This window comes from Haliaeetus albicilla, chromosome 4 (genome assembly GCF_947461875.1).
Source record: "Haliaeetus albicilla chromosome 4, bHalAlb1.1, whole genome shotgun sequence".
Taxonomy (NCBI): Eukaryota; Metazoa; Chordata; class Aves; order Accipitriformes; family Accipitridae; genus Haliaeetus; species Haliaeetus albicilla.
In genome coordinates this window covers 43,855,528-43,870,334 of record NC_091486.1, presented here as the reverse complement: position 1 = coordinate 43,870,334, position 14,807 = coordinate 43,855,528, and the positions used below count along the sequence as shown (strand labels likewise).

Here is a 14,807-nt window from a genome sequence, read left to right as displayed (position 1 = left end):
TTGCTCATAGCAGGAGCCTCTCCATGTGTTTGTGCTAGCTCCCAGACACCCCAAGTATCGCAAATCAAGCCCCACTGCCTGGGAACCACCATGGACCATGCTGGAGGCACTCTGCCTGCTCCAGGCCATCTGTAGTCAGCCATGCTGCTGCTTCTGCTTGAGGTTTTCTACCTTCTATCTCCAGTCACATCCCTTCCTCACATTTGCTTCACGTAGGTGGTGCATAAAACAGCCCACCCTTCAGACAAGCAGCAGTAGTTCACCGACACCACATGGCAGGTGTAGTCCCAGCTGCAAGCAGGGCCAGCCAACTCCAGTCACCCTGGAGATCTTCGGCCAAATGGCAAGATGCACATCTCCAGCGTGGGCCCTGCAGCGCCCTGATGCTCCCCGCACCCTGGAAACGACATGCCCACGCATGCCCTCCCTCACCCACTGTCACCTGCATTTCCTCGGCGTGCAACCCCTCCATCCCTGATTGCACACCTGGTCCGGCACTGCTAGCCCCAATGATTTTTACTGTAAGACGCCAGAACTCTGCCATCTTGTTTGAAGAGCAGGAGGGGGGAAAGTCCAGCCATCCAGTGGATGCTGCAATGAGATGGTGCTGAATTGAGCTCTAATTGTTCGTTTAAACTAATTAAATTATCAAACCCAAAGAATTTTGAAAGGGTTGTTAAGCCTCCTGCCCTCCCTTCTCCCAAGCACGTGTGCAGGGAGACAGGTAGCCCCACAACTGCCAGTCACAGGCTTTCTTGCAGCCTCCTTTGGAGCTGCTGATGGCGTCTCACATCAGGAGCAGAAGATGCAAGGCCAGTCTAATCTGCTCTGGCAATTCCCTTGTCTCTAAGCATCGTTTCCCCCCTCTTCTAGAAAACAAGCATGTTTAGCATTACACGATTTCGGCATCTGAGTTGCCTGACGGCTTTAAAAGGGAGTAAACATTCATCCTGCTGACATGGCAATAAAACCGGTGCATCTGGAAGAGAGGAGTCAGCAGCAGATGTGCCCCTGCAAACTGCTCGCCGTGATGAATGCTCTTCCCAGATACTGCTAATCCCTTTTCTCTTGCTCCTAGGCCTCCTTAATTGTGCTCCCTGTGATTAAATAACTCTTTGAAGACATCACTAGAATCTTCCACACGGGAATGTCACTTGCCAGGTTCGTAGCCTTTGGCTCTGGGCGTACGGAGCTTATTTTGCAGGGGAGCTGGGGAAAGCAGTGCCTGGCATGCGCTGGTGACCCCAAAGTGCTCCAGGGAGAAGCCTCCACCAGAAGGTCAGGACCAGCCCAGCTGCCCAGGAGGGTTGGTGGGCTTGTCAGAGATGCACCCGGATGCCCCACATGAACCCACTGATGATGAATTCCCAGGGAGCTGCTGCTTCCCTGGTGGTGCTCCCTCTCCCAGCCACCCGGGAAGAGCACAGTGCATGGGTTTGGGGAGGAGAGGGGTGCCATGGCTGCAGTGATGTGTTAGGCCATTGATGGGTGTGCTGGGGTGATGTCAGGCCATCCTTCTGCGGGCAGAGGGGAGGTGGGCGCTGGTTTCCAGCCTCTGCAGGCTTTCCTGCAAGCATGGTACCCAAAGCCTGGTTTTTCAAAGGATGCTGAAGCCTTGGTCTGCGGGAGGGACACAAAAGCCCAACAGGGCTTCAAGAGTGTCTGAAGGGCTTTGCCAAAATGCAGATCAGGAGGAAACTTATTTTATGGGTGCCTACACCCAGGAAAAATACCAAACACAGGCATTGTCTGCAGGATGGGCCCTAATGCAGCAGGGAGCCAGCAGCAGTGGTGCTCCATCTTCTGCAGACCATGCTGCTGCCATGCTCCCGAATGCTACCAGGGCAGGCTCGCAGCCCCATGCCAGCACAGTCTGCCATGTCACTGCCCACCCTGGAGCTTGTGCCCAGCTTCCCCGAGGTGGAGGAGGCAGGTCCCCGTAGATAGAGGCAAGCAATTGCCTGAATATTCATGTATCGGCAGGCAAGTTACAGCAGGCCCTTGTTACAAACTGCTACCCAAACTGCTTACATCCATAAATGAGGGAAATAAATAAACAGATGCTTGTTAATTGACTTAATTACCCACCAGCAAACAGGAGACCGGGAGCACATCAATAAAAAATGTTTTAAAAAGCAACTCATAGTAATTCTTTTCCATATGCAAACCACGCCGGTCTCTTCTGTGTACAATAGACTCCCCAAAGACAAGAAATGGATTTTCATTACACGGGAAGAAGAGATCAAAGTCTGAAAATTAGGGTTGTGGCCCAAATTTATGCCTTCTTCCCAAAACCCAGGCTCTTTGAAACCCAGACGGGGCCAGCATTTAACATATAGCCATGCCATGAGTTACTGCAAACAACCCTCCTTGAGCAAGAGAAATCCAGCAGCTGAGGTAATCCTTCTTGTTTTCTAGTGAGGAGCAGGCATGAAGGAGGAGGCAGGGCTAGGGAACTCTTAAAGATTTTTTAATTGATTTTTTTTTTTTTTTCAGAAGACACTCGAGCAAAAGGGAAATGGAAAAATTGAAAACCCGTCCCCCTCACTGCTATGGGCCATGTCCAACCTGAGAGCACGGGATAACTCTGATGTGGTCCTGACAGGGCTGATGCTTGGTGTGAATACCCACAGCCGAGCACTGAGCTGCCACACCGGTATGGATAAATAAGAAGTACTGCCCAAGCCAGAGGCTTGTGGCCAGACCCCCAATCCTTTGTCCCAGGGTGGATGCAGAAGGTCCTGTGCAGACCCGGGAGCAACCCCCCTGAGCTTGGGAGCGAGGATCTGCCCCACAGTTCTGGATGGATAGCCCTGTCTCCACCCTCCAGCTTTTTGCATGCCCCTTCCTGGCAGCCCGTAACCTTTCACAGGGAATTTCTGTTACAGTCCATCCAAATGAAACCCAGACCATGATGTGGTCCGTTGACCACAGAAGCTGTCTTCTCCCACGACCTCACTTGATCATGACAACACCAAAAAAATCCTGACCCTGCAAAAATGGCCATGCCAAGCTCCAAAGTCTGCAACAACTTGTGTTTTAAACTTTTTTTTTTTTCACTTTCTAGAATTGATTCCCCCTGTATGGGTGCTGCCAGCTCAGCAATGCACGAAGAAATCACTGCTGCAAACTGCCTTGTGCAAGCACCCCGAGCCCCGCCAGCCAAGACAGGTACCTGCCCTTTTCCAGCCTTCGTTCTCAGCGTGTTTGCTCTGTTCCTGGTTTGGCAGGGAGGCTGTGCGGAAAAACCAGTGTGGGTTCCCTCAGGACTGCTCGCAATCAGTCTCCAATGCCGTTACCTGTGTATCACGCAGCCCCAACTTTTAACGAGTGCCCCCAGGGCAGGCAGGTTATGAAAGAAGCCCCATTAGCCTGCCCTCGCTGCCTCCCTGACGTCAATGTGACGCAGTGTAATCAGGGGAGAACACAGAGCAGGGTACAAAACTCTGGGGAGTGCAGGCTTTTGGGTGCAACAGGAAAAAAAAAAAAAGAATGAAGGGGTGGAGCAAGTGGCAATAAGAGATGGAGGGAGATTGTCTTATCACCCAGAACTGGCAACTGGAGTGAATTTCCTCTCCCGAGTGCAGACTCTGCAAGCATGGGTGATGTTCTCCCATCGTTCAGGTCCTGCAGATCCAGCTCTCGCCATGGGCAGCAGGGTGGCTGCAGCAGAGAGGGGTCAGCAGGCACGTGCTGCACCAGATCTCGGGCTTGCCTTGCTCAGATCTGATGGCATGAGGATTTTAAATCATGCAGGGTTGATGTTATGTCACGATGCCCAGGCACTTTAATTTTGCACCTAGATTTTGAACAGGCTTTAACAATATTTGTTGGAGAACAACTTCAGTAAAGAGCCAGAGCATCTGCATCAACAGGAAGCTGCTCACATGGCTGCATCTGTCCTGTGAACTCAGGGAAAGAAACTAGATCTGCACAATCTCTCCAACAGCAACCCAGCAGCACTAGGGATTGTCCCACTTGTACTGTAGGGTGGCAGACTGCGTTGTGCATGTCGTGCTGCAGAAGACTGCATATTCACCCCAAACTCTGCAATATTTGCTGAGCCATCTCCATCCACAGTTTTGTCCGAAAGAAAGGAGCAAGCAAGAGCACTTCTGTTCCTCTGCTTGCAGGACAGACTCTGCAGCTGGGACCCACGCAGGCTGAAACAGCAGAAGACTTTCAAAATGCGCATGAACCCAAGTCTTACTTCTGAATCTTTTAAGTCTTACTTCTCTGCTTTTTAACACAGCCTCCTGACATTTTTTTTTTTCCCTGGAGGTCACAGCAATTGCTGAACACAGGTGACATGGGATAGAAGCAACATTTTCACTGTGCTGACCTACCTGGCTTTGGCTGGGCATTGCCAGTGCTCGGCAGGTGAGTGTCAGGAACTCCCCAGGGTCACAAGTATGAGCTGGAGGTTGTGGCCAAACACCCAGTGAACACCAGGTGGTGGAAATGGAGAGAATGGGAGCCACTATGGGGAGGGGAAGAAGCAGCCTCTCAAAGCATGGTGACAGTGTAAGGTGGCTGGGATGCTCTTGTTGCTCCTGTTTGGGAATATCAGTCCAATGTGTCTGGAGAGAATCAGACACAGTGATGGCATCTGGCACTTCTGCTCCATCTATTCCTTGGTCTCCCACTGAGCCTGGTGTCGCGGGATGCAAGCCATGAGGGCATGTTGCAGCCCCAGTTCTGGCACTGCTCTGCAGCGTCAAGGGGAAGATGCTGTTTCAAACACAGGAGCTGTGCAGTTTCAAGCCTTGAGCCCATGGAAGATATGCAGCAGCTCCATAAGCTCTCCACGCCCTGCCAGGTACGAGGCCACCCTGCCATCTGGCACCGCTCCTGGTTCAGTGCCTGGGAAATAGATAAGAGGCTCAACTGTGGGAGTGGGACCATTGCACATCCCTCCCTTTTGGAAGCGCTGCAGGAACCCATCAAAGGCCGGTGGGGAGAGGAGTGGAGCACACCAAGGTGGTCGTGGTGGGACCAGTCTGTCCTGCCCTGGGGGAAAGGAGCATGTTTGAGGCTCTCTGAAGAAGCAGGGTGCCGGGCGGTCTCCCTGGCAGCCTGCAGGCTGCCCTGCCAGCCTTGCACGACCAGTTTCCAAGCCCAGCATGTCTTTCAGCAAGACGTGCAGTTTCACCACCTGCTCATTCAGGCCTCTGGCTGCCACGTTGCCTATTTGTCGGCGTGCTTGTTTGGCTTTCTGAAATGTGCCTGTCCAGCTCCTCTGGCATCCAACATGCTGCTGCCTGCCTCGTGCACTCTCCAGATTTGGGTTCCTCCTTGGAAAGCATCCACATTGCCAGCTATTTTTGGAACAGAGGCATCTATTGTCTTGTACTGTTCCCCACTGGGTTCAACTCAGGGCTCCCCAGGGCCCACTTCCCCCAGTACCCTCTCCCTTTCCCATGGCATGACTTCTGTGTACCCCACAGCATCTGCAGTACATAGCACTGCTAGATCCCCATGAGGCAGGGCAGAGCCCTTGCCACCACTTTGTGGCTGCCCTGAGCCCGTGTCTGCCCCATGAGTTGTCAAGAGGGTCCAGGAGCAGGGTGTGCGTGATGTGGACACCTCAAGTGGTGGGCTCCCGCAGCCGGCCTGATCCTGCCATGAGGTCCCGCCAAGAAGACAGCAAGCCAAGCTGCAGCATGGGAGGTATAGTGGAAGACCGGGTCCCTGACCTCTCCAGGCTGAAGCCAGGTATGGACATGAGTGGCAAGGTCTTCAAACAGGATGGGTGGGAGCTGGATTTTGGGATCAGCCCCTGCACTAGTCAGCACAGAGAGAGATTGCCAGACAGGCTGGATGCTCTTGGCCGGTTTTGTGTTGGAGGCTACGCTGCAGTCCTTGGACTGTCCTTCTCCCTTGCAGCAGCCTTTGGAGCTGGGCTGAGTTTTGCAGCCATGGTGTCCACAGTAAGAAGGCTGGGCTGCTGCTCCCCTATCCCAGGACCTCTGAGATGCCTTTAACCAAAAGTTACACCTCTTTGATTTCTTTGTGATGTTGGGTTCCCTTTGCTGCCAATTTATTTGTGCCTCTTCCAGAAAGCTACTCGACAATTTTCAACTGTGTCAGTTTGCAGAAGATAGGAGCGGGGGAGGGGGGAAGGGGAGACGGGACGGAGCTATTTTAGTCTAAGTCCATCTGCATTGATAATTCTCCATCCAGCCTCAATCATTACTGGAGCAGGATTTGCCGGCTGGCCTGGCCAAGAAAACACCTTGCATGCTTTGCAAGCATGTCAATCTCCACATGTCCATGCATCTCTGCTTGCAGCGTGGTGGGTCAGCATGTGCTTCAACAGAGCCACCAGTGGAGCTGCAAATGTGGACACCACTCCACAGCAAGGGGAACAAACAGTGCCAGCAGCTCCTTCCCACCACACATTCCTCTCCCTGCAATCAGCTCCACATCTCAGGAACAGCGATTTCGGCACTGATGGCCCCTCAGCATGTTGGAAAAGTTTCACGCAATCTGTTTACTTTTGGACATATGCTGTGTTCATGCTGCCTGGAGTCTTGCTGCCTCTAATAACTTTGGGTGTAATTTTCTCCAGTTTGGTGCCTGGGGCACTGATTGACACCTGTGGAAACAGGCCTCCAAGGGGGTGCAAAATGTCTTTGTTCCTCTGGTGTAACTCCTTTACTGCCGCTATAAAAAATGGCACATGTTGCCCCTGAGGCACGGATCCTCCATGGGAAATCAGAGGAGGGAGATAGGAGGAGACGGGACCATGCTGCACTGCACCACCTTAGGAAGCTTGAGGGAGCCTGAGTTATCTGTATCGATGTGTACCTGCCTGCATGTGTATACGTGTGTCTATATATATAGTTCTAACATGGAGTGCTAGATGTATGTGTCTCACAGAGAGTGATTAGTGCTGCCAAGGATAAAATATCTAACCTTAGTTTCAGGGATGGTGAGTCTCGGCAACAGCAGCTTTTCTGCACCTGGAAGTCACCTGGGTGGATGGGAGGTGTGCATTTAACGCACAGCATCTCTTCTTGCAGAAAAAGAGCACAGCATCCTGGTTTGGTTTTCCAATTTTCCACACTTTCTGAGTGCTGTTCCAGAATAATGCTCCAAGGGGAGTCCTCTGAGCCCCAGCTCTGTGGCAGTGTCCTGCTGTATGCGCCTGGCTCACCAGCTTTGGTGCAACACAGTTTGCACCAAAAGACACAATTAAAAAAAAAAAAAAATTAAAAAAGACCACTATTTCAGGACTAGGAAAATCAGTTTTTTTCAGCATGAGTGAAGCCGATGGGACAGTGCTCTTCCAGCACCGCTTCTGATCTCAGGTGAAGTGTCTGGTCTGTGATGCACTCTGTGAGCCAGGTAAAGCTGCCTCCCACAGAACTGGCTTTTCAATGTACATATTAGAGTATATTTGCAATGTAAATTAATAAGTGCCATCTGCTTACCTCTGATGTTATGAGAATGTTGTCTTGTGACTGGCTACAAACAAGACAACATTGAAGAGGTAACACCTGCTGGTACATATTACTGCAATTTATTTTCAAACATTAGAAGATTATTTTGGATGGGAGAAATAGGTATAATCTCCTCTTGCTATGTATTAAGTGCTAATGAGAGGCACGTGTGTGGATTGCCAGATGACATCTTCAAGGAATAACCAGTAAGGGTGGAGTAAACTGCATCCAAGGGCAGAGGGGCCTCGAGAAGAAGGCCATACCTCTGCAGCTTGTCCATGGCTCAGCCCCTGACTGATGAAGATTTAAGGGGATGCTTAGCTGGTGAAAAGTTGCTGCCTGTCAAATGTAAAGCTTGCTGCAAGAATATATTGATTTCAGGCAAAAGGGCCCTAGCGGTAAAAAAAAAGAAAGGTCTGTCAAAACATCCCACTTTAGCCTTTGGGGATGGGATGGTCTGAATTTTCATTTCAAAAATCACAGCCTACTTTTGAAATGGAAATTATTCTAATGGTTAGACAGAGATGAAATCTTTCCGTTTTAGCAAAATAAAATGTTTCATTTGACCCCAGATACACTTTTTCCCAGTTTTCCCAGAATAGGAATAAAATCTAAAGAAATGGATAGTAGATAAAAAACTGGGATCCTTGCAGACTACCAGCTCTCATTTCTGCTCAGATGTTCCCGCTTTGACATCCAGCCTCCTATCACACCTCTTTATTTTTCTCATCCCCTTATTTTTCTGCAGATTGGCAGCACCGCAGGGCAGGGACTCACAGGCCTGGGGTTTAATAACTGACAGCATGCAGGTTATGAATTCCAGTGTGGCTATATAGGTATTTATGTAGGTAATTGTTATGTTGGTGACTAGCTTTAATTTTATGCTGCCTGAAGCATCTTGCGGTGAATGGGCAGGAGTATGGTGCCAGTGTGTCCGCTTGGCAAAACTCTGTTGTGAAAGGTATGGCAGCTGAACTGCTCTTACCAGGGAGTAGGCAATGCTGATTTTCCCAATTTTCTGCAGCCTGCATAGAGCTGGGTGTGCAGGACAGGGGTTTCCCCCAACGCAGAGCAAGGATGCTGGGGGGGGTTGACCTTCTGCCCAAACCTGCAAAGATGGAGGAGCTCCTGATGAGCTTGAGCAGGGGAGAGGAGAAGCTAGGTGGGATTTTACAGAGGAGAGGGCTTTTCTAACGAAGGGGCAAGGTGAGAAAAGGAGAAACTGGTTGCAGAAGGGCAGGGAGCTCACTGCTGGGCAGGTCTCCAGCTGCCAGAGCAAACTGGGGATGGGAAACATTGGAAACATTCATGGTGGTAGCCAAAGAAAGGAATGAGTTTGGGGATGCTCCACAGTGGTGGGGTGCACATCAGCTTCTGCAGAGAGGTCAAGGCAGGGTGAAGTGTCCTGTTCTCAAGAGTAAGAGCTTTCGATATGACCCTGAAGAGGGGGGTTTGGACCCTGGAGCAGTCTCCAGGCGCATCCTTGGGAAGAACAAGGAAGCCTGAGCAAGCAAGCCACAAGTAACCTCAGAAACGTTTCTCCTGGGACACATGTTGAGTGAATTTTCTAACAACAGTTATTTGTGAGAGGCTCTTATCAACGTTACTAAGCAAACCTGGTAGTTCCCCTTCCTCTGCCACAGACCTGCAGGGAGCAATTTTAATGTGGTGCCCCCAGGTGTGTGATGCATGGCAAGGCTCTTCTTACACTGGGAGCAGGGTGGACCACACAGCCATCCTTGGCTCAGTAGCAGGACAAAAACAGCAGGCTGAGGTATCAGCAGTGCAGGTAAGTTGTGTGGAAGTATTTTCCTGCATTGCGTGTAACTGAACTGCTGGAGTCCCAGCTGCGTGGCAGTGGTGGCTCAGAAGCAGTAACTGGAGCAGACCTCTCATGGAAAACATTTGCACAAGTCATTCAAGCTGGAGGAAGCAGAAATGACCTAAAGCACAGGCAAATCTACTTGGGAAAGTATCACTGTGTATTTGCCTGGTCCTCATGGTCTTTCCCTAAATGTACACCCCTGTTATAGACCATAACTGGCAGAGATGCTGCTAGAGCTGTTGCTGTTAGACAGGACCATGGACTAAGCAGGTCTGAGTAAAGAATTGCTTTCTGTCACTGGTGGGAAAGACTTATGCTTATTCTTCATTTTAAAAAGGATTTTTACAATGAAAAGGCACCGATGGAAATTTTTCCCCCATCTGACTGACTTCTGTGTCATTTTAAGTACAGGGGCAATAGTGCGCTGGCATGGGGCTACCCTTCAGTGCGGGTGGCTACTGTCACTTTCACCAAGTTTTTGGGGCAAAGCAGAGAAGACCAGGGTCTCGAGCATCGCTAGGGTGCTCACACTTGCTGTCTCGGCTACGTTTGAAGCACTGCTGTCTCCTGGACATCCGTCCCTGCTGCCCCGTCTCACTCATGGCCCTTGCTGGAGGGGACAGGGGGCTGTCAGGGCCATATTCGTTAGATAAAGCCTTTCCCGCATGATGTGCTTCCACTGTGCTTCCTCCTCAGTTTAAAACTCCCAGTCCTTTAAATTATCCTGGTGATGTTCAGCTGCCTCTCTGCCCCTTGGCCACTTTCCATCCCTCCCTCATGCTTCCCTCCCCAAAATCTGGGGTGATACAGTCGAGCCTTAATGAAACATTATTGGTGACTCAGGCCCACTGTCTGTTATGAGTGGCACATGGCCCAGCACAGAAATGCCATTGCGGGTGTTTGCATGGGAAATCGTGGGCCGGGGAGCGAGAGGGGTGCTGGTGGCAGCCGCAGGGTCCTGCTGCCTCGCTGCTGGCACAGCCCGGCACCACAGGACATTTTGCAACTGTTGCTGATGGGGGGATGCCGGGGGGGCAGGGAGGGGTAGCCGGCAGGGAGGTCGGCAGGGCACATGGTGGTGGTGGCAGAGCAGCGGGTTATCGGTGCTCCTCATCCTCAGGGCTGGGTAGCTGCCAGAAAGGGGCTGACCACAGCTGGATTTCCTGCTAAAAATAACTTCATGGCATAAACTTTCACGGGAGGAAGGACAGAGAGCAGCCAGGGTCTGTCTCCCTCCCCTTTGCCACATCTGCAAACATCTGCCTGGGCTAGCGTGACTCAGCAGAGGCTGGGGGCAAGGAGGGGGAACGTCTTAGGTTGACACTGGTAAAACCCAGGGGAAGTTTTTGGGGCTGGAAGAAAAATAAATACTGGGCTAAACTGATTCACAGAGGACCTCTGGTCCTCTCACTCACTGATAGTTTGCATAAGAGCAGCAAAAATGGTCAAAGGGGTAAGAAATGGAGGAATTGATGAGCACGCCTTTCCCGAGAGGAGTGGGGGAAGATGGCTTTGCCCTGGGCAGTGATGCTGTTTGGCTTTGTAGTATTTCTTTTGTTTTCCCTGTGTCCCAGCCACCCAGCAGGATGGGGCCAGGCTGCCTGTGTGGTGCTGGTGTGAGCCTGTTTGCTTTGCTGGGGCGCGGTGGGAACTTCTTTCCCACACCAGCCACCAGGCTGGTGGCCACTGCCCGCCTTCCTGATGGGGGCTGGCTGCTGCAGCTGCTCCCGAACTCTGGAGCCCAGCACAAGGGTGAGTGCAAGCCATGGGGTGGGAAAGGAGGACCTACACATCCCCAGTTGCTGTTTCCACCCTCCACCCAAGACTTTTCCCTGGCCAACACTGTGCTTCTTCTCCCTGTGATATACCATTGGTTGCAGTCACCAGGCGGAGGGTGCAGCCGGTGGGTTGCAAGGGTTGCTCTTGGCCATCCATCATAGGGTGAGGTTGCAACCATGCAGCCACCTTGCCAAGCAGGCAGATACCGTGCTCACCCCATCGAGAAAAGGGCACCATGAGCACACCACGCTCACCAGCTCCTTCTCCATAGGATGTGGTGGCAATGCTGTCTCTGTTCAGTGTTTCCCGGGTCATGCCAGCGGTTGATTCCTTCACCCTGCCAAAGCTTGCTTGTGTGGTGGTGCTGGGAGGAGAAGCCAGTAATTTTCCACTATCCCCGGCATCAGGAGGCACAGAGCAAGCTCTGAAAACCTGGCGAGGCTCCACGGCGGGTTCACACCTATTGCTTTCGCAAGACGTGCGATGACAAAACCCCGAAAGGCAAAGAAAGGCCATTGCTCTGATTCACTTAGCATGCTGCAAGCTGTCTTGTTTTGTTGCCTCTCTTCTTTTTTCTTTTCTTGCCCCGTTTTGGGAGAGGAGAGGGGGGCATTTCATGTTCCCAGGCAGTGGCATTATTAGTGTCTCAGGTAGCCTGACCTGCCACCCTGCTCCTGTCCCAGCACTCGCAGCAAACCCAGGATCTGCATATTGGCTGTGACACTTCCTAATTGCTCAAGATGGATTGCTTAAGAAAAAGCCTTCCATATGGTCCACAGGATTTAATTTTTTTATATTTTTTTCTCCCCTTGCTTCTACAACTGTTACAGGAAAAGATATTTTTCCCCCTGTTTGACATATATGTAATCTTCTTCTGATACACAAATGCCAGATGGCACTGCAAAAAAGATAATAAATGTGTCTGCAGCCTTCGACAGTTAAGTCTGGGAACCTTGGAAATGGCTACAGAGGAGCTGGGAGTGGCTGGGCTAAGGGTTTTTTTGGGAGGGGGGGTGTTGAAGATGGAGCATTTCATCAAAGGAAGTTAGGAGAACCTGGAAACACTTTGTGTCTGCCCCACGCCCAAGCCCTGCCAGGCATCTGGGTCTGGGATTTGCACTGCGCTGCTTTCAGTGGTGAGCAAACCCAAGGAAACCTGAGCAGTGGAGGGATGTTGTTCCTAAATCTACCTCTGGGAAGATGCCTTGAGATGCAATGAGCAACAGGGAAAGCAAACTCCAGGAGCCCGATGACAGAAAGCTCGTTGCAGTCAACAGGCATCTTACAGCTGGGTTTGGACTGACTTTGGATTGGGTATTTAAATCCTCTAGGAACAGTGCTGTGAACACAGTTCTGCCTGCTGCAAGGGTGGATGAGCAAGGCGGTCTTTAATTTGGTTAGGAGCACCATCTCGTAACCATATTACTGTATGTAAATGTTGCTTAACGTTAATCTACTAACATGCTTTCTCTAATTACAGGGGTGAAAAATGACTGTCGTCTTGCTTTGTGCTCTGGGATAACCTTGGAAACATGGTCTGTCACTGCAGCAAGGAATTTCCTCCTGAAACCTTTGTTTAATAAACAGATACGACAGCAATCAGGTTGCAAAGCACTTTCCTGGAAAAGGGCAGATTAATTTTTTCTCTGCTGAAGCTGCAGGGGGGAAGGGAGGCCGTCTGTCTTCACGTGTTAAACTCCTTTTCACGCTTGGCGCGGTGACTCACTCCCGATGCCGAACAGCGGATGTGCTTTCCTGCCGAGGCGGCTCGTCCTCGCCAGGGCCAACCTCGCTGCCGGCTCACTGCAGAGCTGCAGCGCTGCTTTCACCAGCAGACCCCTCCGGCTGCTTGGATTTCTCCATGCTGGGCTTTGCCTCTTCCCTACCATCCATGGGGAACGCAGGCAGGGGTTGGGCAGGACCTCCCCACGTGCGCTCTGTTACTTGTCCCTCTGCTGAAGCATCCCATCATTTCTCTCTATTACCTTTAGAAAGCAGCTTCCAGTGCCGCCTGCCCCCACCAGCCTCGTGCTGTAGCTGATGACCTCCACAGACCCATTTTTTAGGAGAATGAAGGGTTTCCAGCCTCATCTCAGGACCAGCAGCACATGTCGCCTATTTCATGGTGCCCACCTGGGACAGAGCACACCTGCAACCAGCTCAGCTCACCATTGCGCTGCCTGCATTGAGCACAGGTTGGACTAGAGACCTCCAGAGGTCCTTCCTGGCCAAAATATTGCTGCTGATGACCACAATAAATCTGTTGTGGAGAGGTGCTTGGGACAAGCTGTGGGGCTGATGGGCATCAGTGGTGGGAAAGGCTGCCCGCCTCTTCAGCCAGCTGCCTTCTCTTCACAGCCCCATCAAGGAATTTTCCACAGCCTTTGTACAGATAATCAGTCACACCATCCCCAGGCAAACCGATAGCCTGTGCATAAGGTTATGCAACTGTTTTTAAATGCTTTACCATAAAATGCAAGCTATATGGGAGGCCAAAGGGCAGGTAAACCTGCTTGTGCATGAGGAAATTTAACCGGCATTGCTTTTATTACGCCTAGTCCAGAATAAATGCCCGTGCGGGCATGCTTTTTCTAGAGCAAGGGTTTAGCCTAATGCACCTGATGTGATCTTTCTGATGGGGAGGTGTCAAGCAGAGGAGCGTGGGATGTGCCTGAGCGTGGGGCTGCAGCCCTCCCCAGGTGGGAGGAGGTCTCCTGCATGGCTGCAAGTATGCAGGAGGAGGTTTGCTCTTTGGTCTCTGCTGTCACCTGAGACCACCTTGGAAACCATGAAGCTTTCCTGCAAAATAGAGCAGGTTTGGATATCACTGCAAGTTCATGGGTGCTCTTCTTAGCCCGTGCAGGGCAAGCTTGCTAGATATCTGCGTCTGTCAGAGGGTGACCGTATCTCTCCAGCTTCCCACCGCCTGCTGCCATCGGTTCTGCTTCAAGTTACACATTTTTCTGCTGGGTTTTTTGATAGCTGCACTTCTCCTGGTGCTCCACGCTTGAAGCGAGGGGGTCCTCTGCCATGGGGTCATTGCACCCTGATGCTGGATATGAACCTTGAAGGCTCTCTAGACCACCAAATGTGAGGGGAAATGGAGAAAGGAGTGAAGCACCAGAATGGTGTTGCCTGCTTCTCTGTAAATACTTGGTGCCATCGCTCTTCCTATCATTTGGCAGGAATCTCTGAACTGCTTTCAAACTTTATTTTTAACAGAAAAGGTGGGAGATTGCCACAAATAGCGTTCTTCCTGCCTATGGGCACATAAGCCAGAGAGGAAGTATTTGCTGGCTGACCTGCAGCCGGCAGCATCTGAGCTTTTCCAGAAGCAGCTTACAAGGTTTGCCAAGGACACCTTGGGCAGATGTGCTGCTGATGCAGGAAATGTCAGACCATGGGTGTTTTACAGGTGGTTGCAGATCCTGCTCTCTCACAGGGTTAAATAACAGCAAAAAACACTGGGAAAAATGTTAGTTCACTTATATCAGCTAAAGAGCTGTTGAGATGGCAAAGCGGTTATTAGATTTGTCCCTAACATTTATTAAGTTCATGTGTGTCTCTGAGACGTTCATGCTGCTCCTCTGTGTATCTTTGGACATGTCAGCTATACTAAGGCATTTCCAATTATCCCATCACCTACCAGATAAGGTGGTCTCAAACAGGTTTTAAATTTCTTGGGGGGAAAAGAAAAAAAAAGGAGAAAAGAAGCAGCTCAACAATCCTGTATTTTAAATGGCCTTTGAATAGCAAAT

At 51.0% G+C, this 14,807-nt stretch overlaps 1 long non-coding RNA gene across 1 annotated transcript; it reads left to right on the top strand.

Annotated features, from left to right (window-relative positions):
* The first annotated feature begins 754 nt into the window (after positions 1 to 754).
* Positions 755 to 12,648, top strand: LOC138684998 (uncharacterized). The gene is made up of 3 exons (XR_011324217.1): positions 755 to 1,161; positions 3,068 to 3,171; positions 12,530 to 12,648. It is a non-coding gene; the product is annotated as an uncharacterized lncRNA (long non-coding RNA).
* Positions 12,649 to 14,807: the final 2,159 nt, after the last annotated feature.